Source organism: Epinephelus moara, chromosome 22 (genome assembly GCF_006386435.1).
Source record: "Epinephelus moara isolate mb chromosome 22, YSFRI_EMoa_1.0, whole genome shotgun sequence".
Lineage (NCBI taxonomy): Eukaryota > Metazoa > Chordata > Actinopteri > Perciformes > Serranidae > Epinephelus > Epinephelus moara.
The window spans coordinates 17,129,270-17,153,049 of NC_065527.1; the positions used below are offsets into that span (position 1 = coordinate 17,129,270).

Consider the following 23,780-nt stretch of genomic DNA (forward strand, 5'->3'; position numbering starts at 1 on the left):
TAAAATCTTACATGGAATGGCCCCTCAGTATCTGGTGGAGCTGTTAAAAGCTCACAATCCAGTCAGAGCCCTTAGGTCTTCAGGTGTTCTGCTGCTTGAAGTGCCCAGATCAAGGCTTAAAACCAAAGGCGACTGAGCATTTTCAGTGGCTGCTCCCAAGCTCTGGAATAGCTTGCCGTTGCATGTTAGACATGCAGAATCCCTGGAAAGGTTTAAATCATCTCTACAAACTCACCTTTTCTCGTTGGCTTTTGAACCCGCTGTGAGCCAGACTTGACTTTGTCTGATATACGTATGCTCTGTCTCAGGTTTTTCCTATGTGTAATTGATGTTGTTGTTTTTGGTATTTTGTATCTGTTTTTATATTTTTGGTATTTATCATTCTATTTGTGTGGTATTGTAATTTTCACAATCTTCTTGTAAAGCACTTTGGTGACTTCCGTCTTTTTAAATGTTATGTTATGCTATAGAAATAAATGTGACCTTGACCTTGACCAACAGTATTACAAATTATATATACTTACACACTCAAAGAACAAAGTCATACCTTTACTTAGATTACATTACATGGGGGGATGTTACATTTCCAAGCACTATTACATTTTCGGGTGCAACATAGTTCACAGTGTTTATCATAACCTGAATTTAGTGGAAACCTAAACTACGCCTAGTAGGTAAGTCTAGCATTTTTTTTAATATGGCTTTTAGTGTTAGTTGTTTCCCTGAGTCTGAGGGTCTGCTTTCTATCTCTGGTACTGTAAAACTTATTTATGTCACAACATCGTAGCCCCTGAACAAGTTGCATTGTGCCATACAGGTAAATTAAAGGCAGAATTTTCCCTCTCACCACTAACTTTAAAGGTGTTACAAAGTGTGGGATTTGGTGGCGTTTCGAGGTGAATTGCAGATTGCAACCAGCTAAAACTTCTCCCGGCTATAATTCCATCAGTGTGTATTATTCAGGAGGTTTCTAACAGGAACCAAATTATCCGCAGAGGTCTCCTTTCCAGAACAAACAAAACAGGTGATTTATACTGGTAGAAACACTGCTGTGATGCTGTTTGGCATGTTGGTGCAGGCGGTTAGTCCACCACCTGCTAATGTGTGCTCACTATTTTTCTCTGATAACTTAAGATGCAGACTTTTAGGAGGTTTTTAGCAGGTGTCGAATCGGGAACTGCCCATTGGTTCGACATCCCATTGTTCCAACCATATTAAACCCATTGTTCCGAAGTCCGTTCCGAAATCATCATGATGCCCTGTGGTTAAGGTCTGGTTAGGTTTAGGCACAAAAACCACTTGGTTAGGATCATGGTGTGGGTTAAAATGAAAAAGAAAGTGACAAACACATAAGCCGTGAGCCTGCTCCGCCTCAAGCCTTTCCCAGCTGACCCAGAGCTGGTCGCAGCGCACCATATGCCCGCCGCGAGCCGTTCAGCACCGCGGACAGTCGGACTAATGGGATGTTGAACCAATGGGCTGTCGGACCAATGACATGGACCCGTCGAATCATCAGCAGAGGTCTCTTCCTCTCTAAAACAAACAGACCTGATGATTTAAACCAGTAAAAACACTAAATAAAGCAGTTTCAGGTGAAAAATCTGACACAAGTTCGATGCCGTACATTGCAGATGGGCTTCTTACTATGGTGGTCACGAAAAATACAAAAACGTGTAATATAAATGGCCCTATCTGGGGCCAGTTTTTGGGTTGTCCATTCTGGGCCACTGTAGTAACATGGCAGTGCAACATAGCGATATTCATAAACGAGAACCCACTCAACAATTCTTACTTGCAGGTGATTACACACTACAGAAAACATAATTTTAATATTATATTCTAAGCCCGCCAATATATCCACATATATGCTACACACTGGAACTTTAAATTTAGAAAATACTGCAAGTATGTGAACACCCACAAGTAGACTAAATTAAAAGAATATAAATGAAGTGAATTCAGACGGGATGGTGACAAACAAGAGCATGACCGTGGAGTATTGCTGGATGAAATTGCACTCAGTTGCCAGTTTATTAGGTACACCTTTGTATAAGTAATAAAGTAGTGTAATAAACCCTCATGAAGGTTAAAATGTTCAGTTTTGTAGAAACTATTTTGGAGAGGTGTTGAGGGATGAACAAAATATTTGTGACACTTCTTCATATAAAACCTCCACCACCTTTCTAAAATAACAACATTAAAAAAAGTACATGCTAACTTTTATTATGGTGGTATTTATTATAGGTTAGATGTATTTACCTGCATTAGTTATAGCTAGGTGGACCTGATAAAATGTGAACTGAGTATAAGGAGATACATGCAACTCTTAGAGCACAGCTTGGTGTTTTAAGGTATTGCAGCTCTGGAATTAAGAGGTGTGTCTTTCTATCTGTCAGTAGTGTGAAATATTACCGTCACACTTTGATATTAACGGGCTATAAAGTTTCTAAAAGCCAACAATGCACACATTCGTATTTCTTTTTGCCTCTGCAGTCCAGAACACGGAGAGGAAACTCTTGGTGCATGCAGGACTCTCTGCACAACATATATATATATATATATTTGTTTCTGAGTAAATTAACTCTACAAAACGTCAAACATAAAATGGAGATGTAACTGGCAACAGAAAGCTCTCATTCATTGCATTGACAGAGATACTTACAGTGCTCGTGTTTCTCGGGAGAATATGTCGCTCAGCAGAGGTGTGTCTGCATCACAGGTCGTCTGGCTGCTGTCTGTGAACCTGAGGACACGCGGGACGACAGAAGTCACAGTTTTATTGTACTTTGATCCAAATTTCTCCAGAATGCCAACACACCACTTGTCCTGAATCGAGTTCCTGGTTTACACGTCAACACCGACGACAGACAGCCATTTTGTCCAATCAGAGACGGGTGTTTGTGCTGTTGACCAATAGCGTGAGCGCGGGGCGGGGCGTCCAGACAAAAACACTGGAGGAGCATGTGACGAGTTGATAGTCACACACTGCCATTAATTCAAGACAACAAAGCTCCTAGTGTATTGCATATAATATATATATATATATATATATATATATATATATATATATATATATACATATATATACATATATAGATATATTAAACAGTTGTATAAATATGCATAATTGTGAAACTAGGGTGTAGCCTGCCTATGTAAAGCACAAAAGATCAGTGGTGAAAAATGAACTTACTCACATACTATAGCCTACAACTCTGAGATACCCTAATTGTTGCTCCTTACAACACTGATCAGACAGCCTACTTTGCAGATCAATATTTTCAACACAAAACATATGATCAGTTAATAAGATATGATTTATTATTATAAATAACAGTAGCAAATGCATAAATAATTAGCTCAATCTAAAGCGACCACAACATTAAAGCACCGTTTGTGTATGAATTCATGAATATTAACAATGTAATGATAATATAACACTGACTGCTCTGCATAATGAGTACTCAAGACCATCTAAACCGAATCAAAGTAGTGACCAAGACCAACACCAAGACTTTGAGGGGCTGTAACCAAGTCAGGACCAAAGCAGGGCAAGACCGAGTCAAGACCGACAAAGGACCAGAGTGCATGATACGCTTAATGATAAAATGTAGAACATGCAAACCACATTGCCATAAAAACACTCACATATACATATAAATATATGTGTGTATGTATCTGCGTACCAGGAGGAATGTCATGGTAAAGTATTCAAAAGGCATTGCAGAATTGAATTTTATGTGGGGATCTTCCTTTATTTTCTTATGAGCATACAAATACAAACAGAAACTAAGGAGCTGAAATCAACTTCACCATCTTTATTCAACACCCCTTTTTTGCTATGGTGATTTAGTGATATCCCTTCAGTTGTGCTCTTGATCAGTCTTGAAAAAAAATCCAGAAGTACGAGAGGAGGCCCAGACTGGTTTTGAGTGGTCTTGAGACTAAGGACGCATTCACACTGGCCCTATTTGGTCCGCTTTAAACGAACCCTGGTCCACTTCCACGGATAGTTCGGTTTGTTTGGAGTGGTGTGAACGCTCATTTGAACTCTGGTGTGGACCAAATGAGCGAACCCTGGTCCGCTTGAAAATTGGGGCTCTCGGTTCACTTGCAAGTGAACCCTGGTGCAGTTTGCTTACAGTGGGAAATGCAAACGGACTATCCAGCGAACCAAAGAGAGGAAGTGACGTAGAGCGCAGTCCATTTTTGGTAGAAAAAAAACAAAGCCAACAGCGCGAACCGGGAGAAGCAAAAGGAAAAAGTTGGAAAATGTCTCGTGGGCAGACGTGGAGTAGTGAGGAGGTGCAGACGCTTATTGATATATGGTCAGAGGACTATATATCGCAGTTGCTTGTGGCTACCCACAATGGATTTCCGTTCTCGGTCCTGGCCAACCAATGAGCCATTTCTTATTCTTTGTCATGCTTTTTTTGGTCAGTGCTCGTTTCGGGCAATACCGCCCCAAACGAGCAGCTGTTGTAACTGTGTGACGTTGTCCAGGTGTTGTGGTCCGCTTTAAAAAGTGCAGTGTGAAAATGAACCGAACCAAATGAAGGTGTGAAATATTTCGGCATTCCCCGCCCAATCAAACCGAGTCCCCCGGACTATCTTGGTGTGAATGCGCCCTCTACCCAAGATCTTGAGTACTACAACACTGCTTAATGTACATCATGTCACAAATGCTTGTATTCATACATAATTTTGAATGCAGGACTTTTACTTCTAATTTAGTTATTTTCATAGTGTGCTATTGCTACTTTTTTAAGTAAAAGATTTGAATATTTTTTCCTCCACTGTAAAGCATCATCATGAAAGACCTTGTGCATGCCTCAGTGTTTGATGCTAGGATGCCTGCACTTTGCATCTTTCAAAAACTGAAACGTTATTATTCCTAGTGACAAAAACATGTCTTCTGTTATATAAAAAGTCATATTAGTTTGACATGTTGGCCTTAAGTCATCCTTGCCTTGTCAGATTACAACAAATGGCGTACTTATCCTTGTTGAAAACAGTACCATTATGCTGTGACAATTAAAGAAAGCAACAGCCGACCTCATCAAAGACGAGGCAATCTCACTCCACAATGTTTGTTCCTCTTTCATCAGTCTTTTTACATTTTTTCTTTGTTTACTGTGTAGAATTTTATTTCCCCCCTAATTGCATCCAGCCTCATTGCTGCCTGGGGCATTGTGCAGATTATGCGTAGACTTGCCATCGCTTGTAACTTATTGAAGTTTAAAATGATTTTCAGCTCTCCCATGGGCATGCCTTTTGCATGTGGCACAGCAGTAACTAATAGATGTAATCTGCCTATAATGTCCCTGCATTATGCTGTACTATATAATAAGCTGCCACTGATGGCGAGTACCTCAACACAGCTCCTGAGTGGAAGTATCTGAACGACATTAGTCAGTGATGATATTTTCATAGACAAATATTGCTGTACGGTACCTTAACTTTTATGTACTATAATTTTATACCATATATACGCATACAATTTACATATGTGTGAGCCTAAAAGCTGCTGTGACAGTTAAGTTGGAACTGTTAACAAATAGCCTCAATACGAAGCCTGAAACTGTTATCTTAATATGGCCATCAAAACCAGCATGAGTGTAGTTAATGCAGAGCTCAAATGTTCGCTTGTTATACTAAATGTGTGTGATTAATTTCTCCCGTTGAGTGAAACAAACCAACGTGCTGTGCCTGTCACATTGATAGATATGGAAAGCATTAGCATCAACTGCTAGTGTGAATGAAAACTAGGCAGGATGGATTTGCCCGATGAACAGTTGTAGTGTGTGGACTGTGCACATCACTGTAATGTATAGATAACGCTTTAAAGGAGATGAGGGGGGTTTCCCTCAGGGCCTGTTGGTGTGACGAGAAAAATTTCACCAGCGATTGAGTACCCCTTGTTGAATTAAATAGAATTTCAGTTGTACAAATGGCTGCTGTTTTAAGTGACCACAGTGACTATATTAAATAGAGTTAAGCCTCGGAAGTTCTCCTAACATGATCATCTAGCTTTTGAGATCTATTTGGGTGTGTGCCTATCTTTGTGTGTTTCTCTCATTTCTTTTCTGTCTCTTCCTCACCGTCTCTCTCTTTGAACATCACTCTTTTTACACTCAGTCACACTCCCTCTATTGCTCTCCCTCTCTCCATCACTCCTTCTCTCAGGCAGTTAGACGGCCTTTAATTGCCAGACATTAAAAAGAATGCTAGAGAAGAAGAATCCCCTGGGGCCATTGGCAGGCTAAATGGCAGCTCTGCTGCCATCGCCTCCTCCTACATGCAGCAATGAAGACGTGTCAACATAATCTTGGGCAATTTGCAGTCATCATCAGGGGGACTGATTAATTTTCTGACTGAGTGTCAGTTGTAAACAGCAAGATTGTCTTTCTGCATTTTCATGTCTTACTTTAAAGGCAACCTATTATGCTCATTATAGTGTTCTACTTGTATTTTCAGTTTCTATTAGAATGTGTTTACATGCTTTAATTTTCAAAACACTATTTTTCTCACACTGTCTGTGCTGGAACATCTGTATTCACCCTCTGTCTGAGACACTACGTTTTAGCACCTGTCTCTTTAAGTCCTCCTCCCGAAAAAGCCCAGTCTGCTCCAACTGGTAGGTGTTTTTGGGAACTCCATATCACTAGCACTTTATACACAGAAATCGCACTCTAGGGCCGCTAAAAAGTCCCTTCTTTATACCTCCTTTGCACTTTTACACAGAACTAAACAATGGTGGCATCATTCCACTCTAATGTGTAATCATACATTACATCCCGCAATCAAAAGAGGCAAATCATTTACCTTTTCTGTTATATCTGCTCGGAGGGTGAGGAGCATTGTTTTCCCAATTAGCGGACATTTACTGCCGCCGTTCTTCTTCTCTGAGTTAGGAACTAATTGCCAACAGCTGCATTTTAAATCTCCCATGCTGTGGTCGCCAACATGTTATGGTAAATGGTAAGCTTGTATAACGCCTTTCTAGGCTTCAGAAAGGTCTTCGGTCACACACACACACACATTCATACACCGGTGGCTGAGGCTACCATTCATGGCGCCACCTGCTACTCAGTTTTTAACACACTCACACACCAATGGAACAGCTATCGGGAGCAATTTGGCATTCAGTATCCTGGTCAAGGATACTTCGACACACAGACTGGAGGAGCAAAGGATGGAACCACCGATCTTCTGATTAGTGGACAACCCAATGTACATTCTGAGCCACTGCCGCCCAAGGTGTCACACTGGCTTTATGTTCTACAGAGACCTTGTTTGGGGCTGTTACTACCTCAGTTCCCGGTTCAGAGGCCAGACAACTCTGTCCCCCTGATCGTACCTTATATACAGAACAGCACGACGGCATAACAGCTTGATATTCTCGCCTTGAACAAGCAGTGTAAAAGTGGCCACCGTGTCTCTGCACTCATCGCAGCTGGGAAATGACTGTGAAAAACCACTAATAATAGCTTCTAAACCAAAGTCTTTACAAGCGGACATGTTCCAGCAGGAAAACTGTGACAAAATTCACCTGCAACCAATATTACATGTTTCCCTGATGTTAGCATGTCGCTACATGTAGCAGTGTACGTAATGTGAATACATGCAGTAACATGCCTGGAGATGACCAGTAAGGGAATTCCATCATGAGCTGATGTCTTAAAAGTAGAAAAAAAAAAACTTAAAACAAAGTATTCAGAATGGTCTGAAGTCTGAGGTTTTTGGAATAGCATACGTTTACCTCATATGTATTCAGAGGCAATTCAACAAGTCATGTAATTGCCCTGCGTTGCTCTCACATTTTGAAAATGAAGCCCATTTATTGTGCAACATTTGATGCCTTTTTTAGATCGGTTGGTTTATCTGAATTGCAGAGGAAGTCATTTTGAGAATTAAGACACACATTTCTGACAGTGCCAAAACTGTAATGTAGACTGTCATTGGATGCCGAAGCTCTAAAATGGCCGAAGGTGGACATGCCTCACACTGCATCTAGTGCATCTAGGACCACATTGGACAGCCCAGCAATCCAAATTGCTCACTTTAGACCAACGTGAATCTTAAAGTCTGATGTAATAGTTAGAGCTTTCATAATAAAAATGAAATAGCTTTCACTAAAACAATGTTTTACAAATCACTGTCCTACGACACAAGCTCAGACAGAAATACACACAAATACACTTTATCCTCTAAAATTTGACACATGAATTCTTAGAGACCGAAGTTGAGTGTTCACTTTTTATTTCCTTCCTCAGTCATATTATTGGTTTGGAGGAGAAGACACAATTCTTTCTCCTGTTTAATATTCTTATCTCGGCTTTCCCGCTATGCCTGCAGTGTGCGGTGAATTCTCTCCCCCTCTCTATCTCCCAGCCCCAGAGTTCCCTCTCATTGACGGGGAAACTGTATCAGCACAGATACAGAGTGAAATGAATTTGGGGTTTATGAAACGCAAGGCCTCATATAAGAAAAAAAAAAAAAAGAAGTCCCACAGACCTAGAGAGATAAGTTATCGTACAATGGATTTAGTCCCGTTTCGCTCCAGTCATTATCCTGTATCGGAGCACAGCGACTCTGATGGCTGGGAGTTATCCTCCAGTGTGTGGGGGGGGTTTGGATGTGTCAGGACTATCACGGCAGACGTCCCTTTGTGATCTGCAGCAGTTGGCAAAGACTTGAAAAGAATGCTATGCAGTGAAGTCCCAGGTAGGAAACAAAGCTGAGCATAAAACACAAAACAGAAAATCCATACTTTACTCAGCTTGTCTTCATCTGTTTTTGCCAAAAGTATATTACAGGAGAAAATATATGCAGATTTCTTTGCCTAGGACATGCAGCTTTAGATTCAGTCTTTTAGTACAATATTACATATGAAGCCATCAAGTGTATATTTACATCACTTTTACAGAGTTCCAATTTTAAAATGAGTGAATCGGAAACAAACAGAGACAGCATTCCTAACCAACTCGGAAATATCAGTTCAATTAGCTCGCTAGCTAAAGCTAAGTTTTTATTTCACTAAGTTGTTATTGGTCTAGAAATTAGAAGCCTGCTTTTGTTTTGCTCTGTCCGTAATCAAGGATCCATTGTTTCAGAAGTACTAACAAGTTGAAAAGGTAAATCTGCCTCTGTTATTGCTGCTGTTGTGAAATTAGTTATCAAGGGGGAACAATTAACATTGTATTGCCAGAGAGAGAAATGGGTTTTCCCATTGACTTCACTACAAGTTATATGACTTCCACACTGGCTTTAACATTCAGCTTTATTTTTATTCTTTATCTGGGTACCTATTATCCTCCACAATGTGATGGCCAGCAACCCAATCCCCAGATATGTTACATTTGTACATTTCATTTGTTAAATTTGTACATTCCACATGTAGTAGATTACATTTCAATTTTTAATTTCATGCTGTGACATTGCTATGGTTACATGTGGTTATGCCGAGGCACAAAAGTCACTTATGGTTAGGTTATGGTTAGGAAAACATTTGTTTGTTTTTTAATTTAAAATATTTTTCAAGTTTTTTGTCCTTCTTAGACAGTACAGAGATAGACATGAAAGGGGAAAGAGAAAGAGGGGACAACATGCTGCAAATCACAAACCTGAGCCACTGCTAAGGACTCAGCCTATATTAGGTGCATGCTCTACCAGGTGAGCTACCACGGTGCTCCAGGAAAAGATCATGTTTTGGCCTAAAATTCCCGGTTTGGTTGCCACAAACACGGCTGGAAATGTGACAAAATGCTGTTTAAAACACCTGCTTTTGTTATTTGTTGGTTTAAACATACAAATGTAACATATCCATGGTTTGCAGAAATGTACAATGCCAACATTTTATTTTGGCGACTGCCTCCAGGGCTCCACGTGTGCTGTGACGGCTGCTGCCAACACCAGGGATGATATGTTGCCTTGCTATTCCCGTCTCCCTCATCCACAGTTAGTTAAATGACAACACCCGCCCTATTGGATATAAATGGTGCATCAGCTATCCACAACAAACTCCAATTGGAGAGCAGTGTTTACTTCATTCTTCCAAACACAGTGCCTGAGTATGTCCCCAGCCGTGCGTGGTGGCTGCCCACACTGAGTTTTAGTGTTTATGCAGGTGCTGCAGCTGGATCTCTGCTATAGGTCCCCCCATGGACACACTGCAGACCGGCTTCTTTTCACTGTTTACTCTGGCAAGTCAAATCTGGGCCCTGCTGAGAGCTATTCTTGAGGTGCTTAATTTTTGTCACTTTGACTCATGTGGTGATCCACACCAGGACTGACACATAAGCACTCATTCTTTCTCTATTTATCTCAAACACACACACACACATGCGCAGACTCACAATAACTGGCTGACTCACTTGGTAAAATACCCGTAATAATCTACATGACATACACACACACACACAACCATCCACATAATCCTACGCTACCCTGCCAACTAAATTTGGTACACCCCGCCACTACCTCGCCTAGTTGTCACGAGACAGCTGCAGAGTTCTGACATGTTAATTTCAGCCCTGAGTTGACCCCAAGCTAATTATCCTTCAACTCTGTAAACACTAGTAGCACCAGTTAACACCAATTAATGGCCACTAATCATTGCCAGATGCTGCACCTTGAGTAATTTGCCCCAGTTCCTACACTTGCACTTACGATTTCACACATTCACTTGATTCTGGATTTCTAGGATGTGTTGAACCCTTGCAAAGATTGCCACTGATTTCCTGCACTGAAATTGTTTCACATACCATTCTATACACACCTATATGGCTAGTTTCTCTTTCATTTTTATGATCAAACTTAAAGGTCTTCTTTAACCTGAAAGTAGTCTAACTTTGGCCATACTATAGCTATTACAATATCAAGTTAAAGGAGCAGTATGTAAAATTTAGGGGGATTTAGTGGCACCCAGTGGTGAGGTCTGCAGACTGCAAACACCTGACACTTCTCCTGTTAGAATTCCCTCAGTCTTTATCGTTCAGGATGTTTTAACCAGGAGCTGAATTATCTGTAGAGGTCCAGGAGATTACAGCCAGTAAAAACACTGAATATGCAACTATAGTGGCTGATGCACAAACACAAACAGTCCCATCTATAACCAGTGTTTGATTTGTCCATTCTGGGTTACTGTAGAAACATGGCAGTTCAACATGGCGGACTCTATGGACAAGGACTCGCTCCCTATGTAAGTATAAACGGTTCAACATGATGCGTTCCAGAGATTGCATACAAAGTCAATGGAAAGACACGAACGGATGCAAAATATCGCCGGGTGATGTGAATGAAGCAACGCGAATGACACAAAATTCACGTATTTGTGTAAGTTAAAATTAAACCATTAAAATAAAAATCAGTGCGCTCCTTACATTTAGGCCTTGGAGCATTCTCGGAACCCATTGGCTGTATTCGGCGTCTAACTTCCGGCAGACGGCGAATACAGCCTCTGGGGGCAGACCCCCGATTTTTTGGCATTCCGGTTTGATTTGGGCGGAGGAGGCGAATTTATGTTTCCGACTTGCGTTTATATATAAGTAAATATGCTGAACCATTGTGATGGATTCAGAGTTTGCAGTGACGCCAATTATGTTCCGCCTCGTTAGTTCACCACACCGACCATTTAACCTGGCAACAACTGCAGCCGGCTCAAACGTGATTGGTCAATATCACGCGGACTACAAACAGCCTACAACTGGAAACCAGGGCTCTTCCGCTCTTCTTCCAGAGGCAATATCTCCGGGGTTTGCCTACAGACTCTACATTCACTGAATGTAGAGTCTGTATATAGAGACTAGCCTTGGAGTAGATATGTCCGTAAGTACAGATGTGAAATATTGTTTAAATGAATGTTTTTAGGAGGAAATAGTTATGTGGCAGGAAGACTTTGTTCTGTTGATGAATGTACCCTACACATGCTAGTCATTTGCTACAGCTTAGGTTGCTAACTAACTGAAAGAAGCGTGCCAGCATGTCTATGGAGGTCGACGCTAAGCTAATAACTGTACAATTCATATTTTGATATTTACCTGCAATGTTAGCTGGGAAAAGAAAGTTAAATTCATCCATATTAAAGGGAAGTTTGCTTTATTACAATAAGTTAATGAGCATTTTGTAGTTGTAGTTCTTCACAGTCATTGTGTGTCTCTCTCACACACCCACACACACACACACATAAAAAACATATTTATTATATCATATTCCATTGCTGCCAGTTGGACCTTTAATGTAAGTGAATTTACCTAGATATGCAGTATGATTATGATTGTTGTAATATAGGATTTAGAGGTATTATTGCCATAAAGACAAACAAGAGAATCAGATTTCCCCACACTTACCAAATACAGACGAGAGACACATCTGAGAATCATTTATCATGCATGCATTGTTCGTATTCCTTTAAAACACAAACAGAGGAAGAATAGTTAAGCATTATGAAAACACATTTTACCACATCCCACAACAAAATCATTTCTGAGCAGCAAATAATCAAAAGCTTTATTCTCTCCCTCATTTCTGTCTGCTCTAACATTATTCTTGATTTGCTGCTTCATTGTTTGTATTGATTAGTCGAGTGCGTACTGCTTGCTGTCTTGCCTGCCAACTGTACTGTTGCCAAGGGAAAGCGTGAACAAACCTCTGCCAGCACCAGCCTCCTCCGGCAACAGCTGTGCCACATATGCTGCCGATCAATATAAACAAACATGGCCTCCCTGCACCAGGGATACAGATTGACAGGTATGATTCATCTTCTCTGCCACTGGTGGGAGGTGCAAGTAATAATAAGCAGAGACAGATCTTTTCCCGTTGCGGTACGACCACTGGGGTTAGTAGGGGTAGGTCGGAGAGATCATTCGCCCCCCAAGGTAACTGGCAGGGTGCCCCACATAACCCCTCACAGTTTTGCTAAGGATTAGAGCAGCATGAATCCACCAGGGCTGTAATTTGTGGCGTTCCGTACACAGAGCGAGCAGCGAAGATGAATGGGGAACGGGCATGGATCATTGGTGCTGTGCCAGTCGCACTGCAACTGAGCATATTCAACACAGACAGTGGGGAAGATCACAGTATCCAAGTGATTCACGACACTCTGCCTTTTAATAAGCACTTTGTAGGCTGCACCATTTCAGCATATGAACATCTCATCAAGTGAATGGCGTTTGATGTATTTCACTCCCTAAATAATGATGAAATTTCTATGCAAGCGCCATTTAAGGATTTTGATCATTGCGCTGTGGTCCTTTGTGGGTACATGACAGGAGTTCAGCAGCTTGTACATCACGTTTGCCATTGTCTCAGGGGCACAGCTGAAGACACGGGCCATGGAGGACAATAGCTGCATAGAGTGGGTATGACGTCCTCTTGATGAAGAGTAATGGCTTGAAACAATATTTCCCCAAGGAGTAGAATTGAAATCTGAACACTGTGATATGGTTTCATCGCCATGTAATTTGGAGATGTCAGATCAGTTTTGCTGGGGCCACCACTGTATGGAGGAGCAGAGCACAACCACAGGAGGAATGGATGATATACAGATAGCAATGCTGTTTTCATCAGCTGCACCAAACCTGGGGTATCTCATGGTGAAGGGTGAACAAATATAGTATCTCAGAGTAAGCATAAAAAAGTCAAGATGGCTTCACAGACCTGTTTGGTGTAAAGATTTCTAATGGAACGTGTTTACTGACTTCCTCTGGGTTCTGTTTTTTTGTAAATCTTTCTTAAAATGAATTAAAGGCAATTGAATGTTAAAAATTGATAGCTATTTAATAAAGGTCCAATCTGGGGGCATCTATTGGCATAAATGGTTTCTCACAGGGGTCTTCAATGATTTTCTTCTTGGCTGAAAGACAGATGAGCAGGGACCCCCTACTACATATATTGTATATAACTGAGTAGCACTTGAGATAATTCTCTGAATATCTTTGGGTCTTCTTTTGTTTGCGTTTAGCTATAGCTGCTAAGTCAGCAGCAGTTGCAGCATGGCTAAATGCGTTAGTCTCACCGTCTGCATGTTCGTCAGTGGTTTCTGAGGTGGATGTTGTGCCAGAGTCTCTTGCTCAAAACTTGGAATAATTATTCAGGCCAATATGTTTCAATAGTGCATGACTGTTGGCTAACTAGTTCTCCTTGCTGTTATGGATAGGTACTGCACAGGGATTTGGCGTCGGCTAGCTCACATGATTGCATAAGTATTCCTGGGCAACAGTTAACCTATCATTAATGTTGTGTACTGTAAATTCTGGGGCTGTGCCCAACTCTGAATTATGTCAGTCGAATCAGATTTGGTCGTTATATATGAATATTCAAGCTTAATATGCTAACGGCACTGATGGCGGCTCGGAAATGTACAACATTTTTAACCAACACCAGATATCAAACAAAAGCTAGAGACTGTGTCATATTAAGTATCTGTGAGCTGTAAATTCACCACTTCCAAGCAGAGGAGAGAAGATAATATCATCTCGGAGCCACTATATCACGTCCACAGCTGTCTGTACCAAAGAGTAGCAGTGCGCTCACTCCCCAGCAAAATCTGGGGACCAAAACATCCCCAGAGGTACACTGCACAGTACACTTACAACTTAAGTTATCTTCACTTATAATATGTATAACATTTAAATTTATTTAATATCAAAAACAATGTTCTTCTAGTTTATAATCACCTAAAAATACAAAAATAATGTTTTTGCTACCTTAGGATGACCTGTTTATATCTATGTATGGAGCGGGTCCCTTTCCATGGAGTCCGCCATGTTGTTTCTACAGTAGCTCAGAATGCAGAAATCAAACACTGGCTCTCGATAGAGCCATTTGTGTTCTTTCATTGGCCACTGTAGTTCTACACTGCACTACACTGGTACATAGAATAAGTTTCAGTTCTGCATCTCCACAAGTAGATGCCACTTAATCCTAGACACTATACCTTTAACCTTACCATAGTAATGTAAGGTCTTTTTGATCGACTGTCCTTATTAGTGAATTTTTAAAAAGCTAAAACGCAGCTTTGACTTATATCTTTGTACACAACACACTGTTCCTATTTGAGTTTAAAGTATTGTCATTGAGTATTGCAGGCGATCATATTTTAGTTTTATGTCTCTCATTCAATATTTTAAACTGCACCACATCCTAGACACACAATAGACCGACCTTAAATATAAATGCTCACAAAAACTCAAACAGTCCTTCCTTTTGATGACTTTTGCCCAAGGTGATGTTCCCTTTTTAGCCCTACTGCCAAATGGTAATTAACCAAACTTTAATTAAATTCCATGCAATAATTTGATACTCTTAAAACCAGATATTTTGAAACACAATCTCTCCCTGAGCTAAAATTATTGGAATAATTAATAATAAAATGTCTTCAATCAGTGTTACTGATATGGAGCTACTTAATAATCAGGGTTGATATTTAGATAAGGGTTGATTGGTGCATTTAAATCAGGCCCATTGTGTGGTGCAGTCATTAACAAGACCATGACTCTGTTGGAGACCTCCATCACGCAGGCTGTCAGAAGTCACTACTGACGGTTTCCTCTGGCAACCTTCGTGCTTCACACACAGACATCACCACTCGTTACAGCAGCGAGGGATGAAGTTAAGAGAAGTTGCGGCGCTATTAGTTAACTGATGGCTTCAGTCACTCAGCTTAATGGGCCAAAAAAAAGAAAAACAGAAAGAGGTAGCAATTATTGCAATGTTAACAAGAAACGCTCAGAAGAAAAGAAAGTATACTGCTGAATCTAAAACAAGCATCAAAATCGAATACTAATGCATCTGCAGTCAAGGCCATAGCAACAGTCTTTTTCTTGCTTATTCTTTGAATACTGCTGCACAGCTGTGGAGATAATTTATTTGTTTACTTTATTTACCAGTCAATTACATTTTAATGTGACTTGCCTAATGTCCACATTCTGTCTTCAGATGTGGCCCATGTAATGACTGTGATAGATAAAAGACAGTTTAATTACACGAGACCCTAATTGTCTGCATGCAAAGCCTTCCATTACAGCCGCCTCGAATCTATACCATCATCGAGAGAGAATGAGGATAATGTGAAGGCTTTGTCTGATGGCTGATATTATAGCTTCCTAAAAACGTGAGGTAAATGTTGCCCGTGGGGCCACAGACAATGACAAAAGATTTGTAGGTAGCTACCAAAGCTGGAAATTGGTAGAGGGAATGTCTGAGCGAGTCCCTGCACCTCAAAACAAAACAGCGAAGATAAAAGATGATGAAGATGTAATGTACGTTTTATGGCAACAACAGCTGCACTCCTTTCTTTCTCCCAGTGACATACGCAGCAACCGCCCACGCAGTTATCATTCTGTCTCTGTGAGAAGTTGTTAAGAGGAAATAGAATATTCTGGTCATTCCTCGCCGTTTGCTGGGTGTATTTTAGTCCCAGTGTGGTGCCATTCATTACTGCCCTGTCAGAGCTCTCACGACTCGGGGCTCAACAACTAATTGAGATGACATTTCCAAATTCACACACAATGCCCACGCTGCTATGAGCTACGAGCGGTTACAGCCACACACACACACACACACACACACAAACACACACACACAGAGCCCTATATACTCAAACAATGACATAAAACCTTCATTAGAGGTTATGTCAACAGAGTGGACTCCTGGTGCTGCAGTGCCTGCATTATTTTCCACTGTTTTCCTCTGCACCCAAAGCATGAACACTCCTCTTATTTTTGAAACTTTTAATATTTCTCTTTATATTTTTAGCCCTTTTGGTGCCGTACTGATACAAAAATCCAAAGTGTTTTGAAATGAGAGTTTAGACAAAAGAGAATAAAGAGCTAGGAGTGAAACAAAGACGGGAGATTAATTTATTTTGCCACAGAATAGCGCCATTAATACAGCTGCCATTGTTTTCTTGAGTGCATGGCAGTGCTGTCTTTATTACTGCCTACAGCTCAAGCTACACCTTCAAATCCTCACACATCACGCAACAGCTTTATAGGAAAGGCTGTGTGAATTCTGTATTTATATATTATATTTCTATCATATGTAGATGGACTGTATATAGAGTACAGCATTAATTAGCACTGAAAATACATTTTCCCATCCAAATTTGCTCTATTTTCATTTTCTTTATTATCACTTTGTAATTGCTTTTGTAATTCTTCAAAGCTATAGTTAGTAACTTTTATTAAAACTCCACAGCACAGAACTAAATGAGACAGAGAATCTGTGAAAAAAAATCATATCACTCTTCCCACTGTATTGCCTTGTGCCGCTTTTAATGGCTTTTTCGCACGTGAACTAAAACAGCCAGAGTCTCTAACACAGCTGTCAATCATGTCGATCACTGCTGGTGAACTGCAGTCAAACTGTCACACTAGGCAGCTACGATCAAAAATGAATCAAGTTCCTGTTACTGCATTGTCTATTTATTGCCCCAAATGTTCCCTCAGAAGGCTATTTCAGTGTTAAGCTGTAAAATAAGAAAGTTGGTGCGGCTGGTGGGTGGTGCTGAGTTCTCGATACAACTGTAGCCAACATGGCAGCTGGGTCACAAACGTTCTCATTTTACAGCTAAACAGTACACTAAAATATGTTTCTGAAAACAGACTAGAACGGAATCTTGATTCATATTTGATCAGTGCTGCCTAGTTTAACAGTTTGACCGCAGTTTACGAGCAGTGGTTGACAGCTGTGTTAGAGACTCCTCGGCTCTGATTGGTTGTTCTCACAGCACTGCAGTAGATTCAAATGTCATCAGACGCAATAGGAAGAGGAGGCGGGACTTAATTTTTCAGATTATTTGTCTCATGTACGTCTTTCAGAATATAGTGACAGTTTAAGCAAATATGACAAAAAAATTCTTTTCATAAAAGTTACCATCTACAGCTTAAAATGAACATTAATCAATTTGTGAATTGACTGCAGATCCATTAATGGGAACCTGCCCACTGGTGACAAATACGGCAGGTCGGTATAGTGCTGATAAGACTACATGGCAATGATTTACTTTACAGATCCACATTTTCCTAATAAATTCCCACTGTTTCATCTTATTTTCATTTATTTATTTAAGATGTATTTAACCAGGTAAAGCCTCATTGAGATTCAAGATCTCCTTTACAAGAGTAAATAGGGGTAAATAGCTCAGTCGAAGCATCCTCAACCTGATATACCTTCCTCTAATTCCATAAAAAAAAATAAATTTTAAAACACGTAAAGAGACCAGCTTCCCCAGACCCAAATCAGTCTGCAGCAAATTCCAAGCCAAAGGAGCAGCATACCTGAAAGCCCTTTTTTCCCATTTCAAGATGGACGTTGGGGACATTTAGACATCTCCTAAAAAGACAGATGTAATTTGTAATGTATTATTAGAGGGAACAGAAACAATGTTGAATTGGTCCACTATCAGTTGATTGATTACTATTAAGTGCTAATGTAGAGACACATCTTGTCAGCACACAGAAGAACTTTCCTCTACAGCCAAACATGCAATTCAACATACAGAAAGAATAATGGTTTCAATAATAATTCACAAAGGAACATTTACTTAGGTTCAAATACAGCAGTTCTTTTTAGGAAATTCCTATTTTACCTGTATTTCCAAGAAAACCTCCTAAGAAACACTAAAGGAAATGTTTGGGAGCATTGGGGCTCTGAGGATAAAACATTTTTATGCCCCTTGCCTTCCTGCTATCATGCACACTTTCATGATGAAGTAGCCACTGCCTTCCTCCGTCCTACTTTGCAGTGAGCACGACTCAAAGGAGTCGTAACGTGTGGGCGCTCAAATGTGCTTCGCAGAGACACGGCTGTAGGTTGGCTCACCAGACCGCAGAGTCTTTGGCTTGTGCTGCCAAACAGAGAAAAGAGACAACAAGCAGGATCGGTTTAAGCTTTTAACTCAAAACTAGAAATGGGAAAGCATGAAACCGAATATCGTTTTCTTAATTAGAATTTCCATACAAGGTTGAAGCAGGTATTATTCCTATTAAAGCATGTTTCAGGGTGATTTAGATGGGGAACACAAGGGCAGCTCCTCAGGCTTGTTTCACCTCATTTCAGGTTTCACTTATTTCAGAATGGTATGAAAATATTGATGGTCAAAGGACATTTTGACCTCTAGATTCTTACGGTTATTACGCTGTCAGTAGCATGAATACAATCCTCCATTTCCAGTGTCATGTATCAGTGAGAAAGAAGAGGATCCAAGAAACCTCGACCTGCCTCTGAACAGGGTGGACTATCAAAAGGAGAGAAAGGCCACGTACTGGTTTTCGATGGGTTACAGTGAGAGGCCAGTACGACATTAAACAAACAGTACTGCAATCAGTCGTCCAACTCATTTAACTTCTCAAGTAATTTCTTTATTGCACAGTATAATGCTCTCTAGTAGGCCCCTCACAGCGAAACAGTGTTTTAGTGCTTCCATTTAATTAATTTAAATCATTGCAGAGCAGGTGAAGTATTCAAAAGTGAAGCCCAGCTTGACGACAGCCGACTAAAATACAGCGTGTTGTCAAATAATACATCCCACGAGTCCTGTCAATTATTATTTTAAAGCAGTGTTAGACTTAGAATACACTTTAAAACTTTCTTGTTGTATGCAGCATGTCGATGGATGGAGCACACATTTGAACACACCCACATGATTAATTAATCTTATTTACAGTACTGGAAATAAATTGATTATTTTCCATATTTAACTGCAATTTAACACCTTAAATTTTGTTTTTCACTGCTCAGCAGGCGGTGATGTTTTCCAAGGCTGCCAATGACTGATTTATACACATTTCTGACATGCTGAATTATAAGAGGTGTCTATGATGTCTTACATCTGAACTGTTTTTCTTAATTACATTTTTGTGGCAATGTAATTGTTGACTGGATTATGTTCATAGATGCTTCTTTCAGGTCACGAAATACTACATTCATACTGGTTAAGCTTTGGTGGGACGTGGATCGGGATGATGGCAGGCGTACAAAGTGCAGGACCTTGTCACCAGAACCTCAGGTTCACGTCCAGACACCTGTCTCAGGTTAAGGCAACAAATGCACTTTGATTAAAGTGAGGAAAAGACTGATCTTGGTCAAATGTCCAAAAAAAAAAAAAAAAAGGATATGAAACAAATAATGCTGTTGGATACTGTATTGCAAGATTCCCTTTTTTGGTGGACAACAACTGACATTCAACATTAGGGAACATTTTTAGGGAACGTAATTTGCTCAGCATTACATTTCCCTGATGATTATCTGTATCCATAACTGTCCTAACTCTTCTTAGCCAAATGCACAAAGCTTCTATATGTATAACTACAATGGCAGTAAAATACTTGTCTTTATCTAAATGATCCAAAATGATCAAAATTACAATACACCCACAGTTATACAGCGACCCTGGGTCAGATCTTTTAGTCTGTTGTTTCATGTTTTTTCAGTCAGCTAGAAGCAGTGGGAAACATTTTCGTTTGTTATTAACTGAGTGTGCTGAATAATGGTTTGATTAAAACACAGACATGTACACACACTCATTCACACACACACTGTGTCCTCAAAACCTGGGAGACATCGCACATGAAAGGTGCTCGACATCAGAGGGAGTCAAATTGGCCTTGGCTGGGAGGATTGGTCCAATCAACCTCCAACCGTATAATTAGTAATTAGATTGGGATTAGAGTCAACTCTGAGTGGAGGAGCGTGGCCAATTCAAATCAGCATATGAAATGTGATTAAATTAATAAGAGAAAAATTGAAATATTAATGTCCTTTTTTTCCACTGGGTCTCAGTTTGATTTGTTTGAACTTTGGTTAATTATAGACTCACACAGAGTAAAAGATCGGTGGCTATTTTTAATGGAGTTTCTTTTATTGTGCATTGCGCATTTTGTACATTCGTACATATTGTACATTTCATCCAAAACAACACCTCCCTAAAAAGGCACACACCGAACCTTTCACACTCATGTGAAAAATATGTTATTCATATCATCTGAATCTAAACATGAAAGTTCAAATACATCATTGACTTATTTGATTATTTAAATAGGCAGTAAAGTTGTCTTTCTTTCTCTGCATATTTTTGCTACCAGCTTTGTCAAGACTTCCTCCAAAAAGTGAACTATCCTATAGTCAAGGTACAAAATGAACAAATAATAAATATATATATACCAGTATACCACTTATCTGAAAAGAATATACACTAGGCTGACATAATCCCTTGCCAGCTGATTATTTGGAGGAGGCAGCAGGGCAACGCTGCTGCCTCCAGCCCCCGGGGGTCTGTCCTTCCCTGAGATTGTCCAAACTTCTCTGACATGTCGAAGAAAACTCCTGTTCACCTTGAATGTTGTTCACACTTCAGTTCACTGAAGTTTTTACAGAGTCGAGCAGGTCAGACTGGACTTCTCGGACTAATAGCCATGGAAACAGTACCTTGCGCTTGCCACACAGTTGGACACGGTGATTGAGCTCTTTTTGATTTAAGCCATAGGAGCCGCAGATAATTTACAATCAGCCTCCCTTTCAATTCGCCAGTAGCCATTTGTGTCAAAAGTTTCCTGCATGATTAGTGCTTAGGCATTAAAAGGATTAATTCTTAACAATATGCCTGTCATTATGATCTGGATTTTTTAAAAAGATTTAATAAGCGTAGTGATCAAAGGGGTTCTTATGTGAAGCTGACAACCACTCATTTAGAAAGGGCAGGTATTTCTCCTCACCTATTAAGACCTAATTTAAAATTATTACCATCGCCATTATTCAAGCTTACATTGTTCACTTGGTCTTGCATCAATGTACATTGGAGACCGCTCCTTTAAAACTCTCTGTTGAGGATGCATCTCCACTTTTCTGACATTAAAAGCTTTCAAATATTTATCATAACACTCCTGCTATATTTGCATTTAAACCTTGTGTTCGACACTGCTGGGCTTTTGGGCATGTATGAAAAATTGAGGTCCAATAAGCCATGTATGAAGAGAGGAAGTTAAATATTGAAGATGTAGATGTGTGTTGTGGTGTGTTTCCACAAAAGGGAACAGATGATTTTTTTTACCAGCAGCCAGGTGTGTTTTACAGACAACAATAACCATGAGTAATTTCTGTGATGTTGGATTGACAAATGGAGAGACTAAAAGAGAGGGGGGAAAAAAAATCAAGCATGTGGTCGATTCAAGGTGGCGGCCTGAGCGGTTGGTGTGTGGTGAGCTATGAAACTATAAGGTATACCACGTCAAAAAGTCAAATATTACCAGTGCTGAAGAAGTACATTGTGGGACAGCACCTAACACGGGTTTTCTGTGAAATAAGTCCTATAATTAATCACACGAAACTTTTTAGCTTTGTTAGCTTAGCCTTGCTATGGTTGTCAAGAAGGCGGCGCGTATAGAGGCAGCAGTTTGTGGTTCTCCATTACAGTGCTTGGTTGTGTTAATGTGTGTGTGCAGTGAATAAAGTGTGTGCTAAGAAAACTTTGTACTTATTTTTATTTATTGGTGATGTGATTAAGGTACTTTTCTGGGTTGTCACTTGTTTGTACATTTTAACTTGCACTGTGAACAGTTGTAGCTTTTAAATATTTCAGTGTAGCCTACTGCTGCAATGACAATAAAGGACTTATATTCTATTCCTCAGCTAAACCCCAGCATCAACATGCAGAAAAGAGACTCAAGGACCAATGACTTTGCGGGAACTGTTCACTGGTCCGACAGCCCATTGGTTCGACATCCCATTGTTCCAACCATATTAAATCCATTGTTCCAAAGTCCGTTCCGAAATCATCATGATGTCCTGTGGTTAAGGTCTGGTTAGGTTTAGGCACAAAAACCACTTGGTTAGGGTCAGGAAAAGATCATGGTGTGGGTTAAAATGAAAAAGAAAGTGACAAACACATAAGCTGTGAGCCTGCTCCGCCTCGAGCCGTTCAGCACCGCGGACAGTCAGACTAATGGGCTGTCGGACCAATGACATGGACCCTGACTTTGCATCATTACTTGAACAAGAAGTTGTGGGCTATGACAGTTTGTGATCAATGTTACGTGTTACACCAATAAAGAGCATTCCAAAGGTGACGAAGAATCCAAGAACATTTCAAACACTGATATCCTGAAAGTTGTGGCTGAGTTGATAAAATGCTTTACTACTCTTGAGAAAAACTAAAGGGGAAGGAAATTCAAGTTAAAAAACAAACAAACACCTAGAACATATGAAAGAGATATCTGAAAGATGTATGATCATGACTGCAAGAGATTCAAGGATGTTGAATGCCACAGCAGGCGATGGAACCTATGCTTGTGTGGAATGAAAAGAGACACCAGCGGAGAAAATTGGAGGTGATATCATCAAACGTCTTGCATTGTTTGCATCCTTAGATAAAGAAAAGATCGGCTTTCTTGTCAACACGGTGTAAAGAGTGCCTCGTGAAAAAGCAACTTGGCTTGTCATGGTGCAGTTCACACTGTGACCTTTCAGAAACAAAATCTGGAAGACTTCTCGTGACGATGGGATCCTGAAAGATAAAAAAAAATACTTGTCAAGGAAGAATTGGCAAACGTGCCAGTTTCCATGGTCCAGACACTTGTATTGAAGGAAAAAGGTGACCGGTTACGTTTATACTGGGTTCACAACTTTCTGTCAGGTAGGTCACAGTGGAACTAGCTGACAAAAAAGCCCACCCTGGATCCAGAGGTGTTAGCCAACTATAGACCAATATCTAATCTTCCCTTTATGTCAAAGATCCTTGAGAAAGTAGTCGCAGACCAGCTGTGTGATTTTCTCCATGATAA

General features: G+C 40.2%; 1 protein-coding gene and 1 long non-coding RNA gene across 2 annotated transcripts in view; one reads left to right on the top strand and one right to left on the bottom strand.

Annotated features, from left to right (window-relative positions):
* Positions 1–2,850, bottom strand: part of triqk (triple QxxK/R motif containing) — a 32,231-nt gene extending 29,381 nt beyond the window's left edge. Inside the window, exon 1 of the mRNA XM_050034284.1 lies at positions 2,663–2,850. The gene's annotated coding sequence lies outside the window, so the exon portion shown is untranslated. The remainder of the gene's footprint in view (positions 1–2,662) is intronic.
* The window catches only part of LOC126383688 (uncharacterized), a 180,157-nt gene that overhangs the window by 145,258 nt on the left and 11,119 nt on the right, over positions 1–23,780 (top strand). The window lies entirely within an intron of this gene.